The sequence below is a fragment of the Nicotiana attenuata genome, unplaced genomic scaffold, assembly GCF_001879085.1.
Source record: "Nicotiana attenuata strain UT unplaced genomic scaffold, NIATTr2, whole genome shotgun sequence".
Lineage (NCBI taxonomy): Eukaryota > Viridiplantae > Streptophyta > Magnoliopsida > Solanales > Solanaceae > Nicotiana > Nicotiana attenuata.
The window spans coordinates 21,711-22,443 of record NW_017670592.1 but is presented as its reverse complement, the minus strand read 5'-3'; positions in this window follow the sequence as shown (position 1 = coordinate 22,443).

Sequence of the window (733 nt, the reverse complement as noted above, 5' to 3'; positions counted from 1 at the left end):
GTCTAGCTTAGTGGGTCTTGACTCTTCTTGAGAAAGAGTGTCTATGACTCCAAAATTAACCTAACAAGGAATTGGGATGGACCTATGAGAATGATGGTCCCAATTAACGGGTAAAACCTCGAGAGAGTAATTACCCAACTTGAACCCTAAGTTGCTTTGGTTTGTTAGCCTACCCAATTGGTCTCGAGAGAGTCAATTGGGCAAAATCATTCTTTCTACCGAGAGGTGTGAGAGTGAGTGCTATCGTGCAACGGTTATATCATCAGCCCCGTAATCATCATTCTCGTATTAGGAATATCTACCCGTTAGTTGACCACCTAGGTAAATGCCACGACCCTAGTGTCTTTCTCTATCTTGCATACAACCTAGACTTAATATCTTAGCATAATTTAGTTATAATTAGTAGTTGTTAAATTGTAGTTGTTAATCACACAAAAAAATCCAAAAATGATAGAAGATCAATTAGAAGCAAACTCGCATTTCTAGGCTAAACAAATATCCAACTCCCTTCCTAGCTCCCTGTGGAAATTGACCCCGATACCACTATTGGGTAAAAGTATTAGCGCCCACTCTTCCAAAGGTTGAGTCCGCTGCGACCTAATCACTTTTTGGCGCCGTTGCCGGGGAGCTTACGGTGTTGACTATTTGTGTAGCTAGTTTTGTGTTTTGCTTCTCTTTCCTTCTTTTTACTAATTTTATTTGTGTTGATCCATCAGGTACACATGGCTCTAAA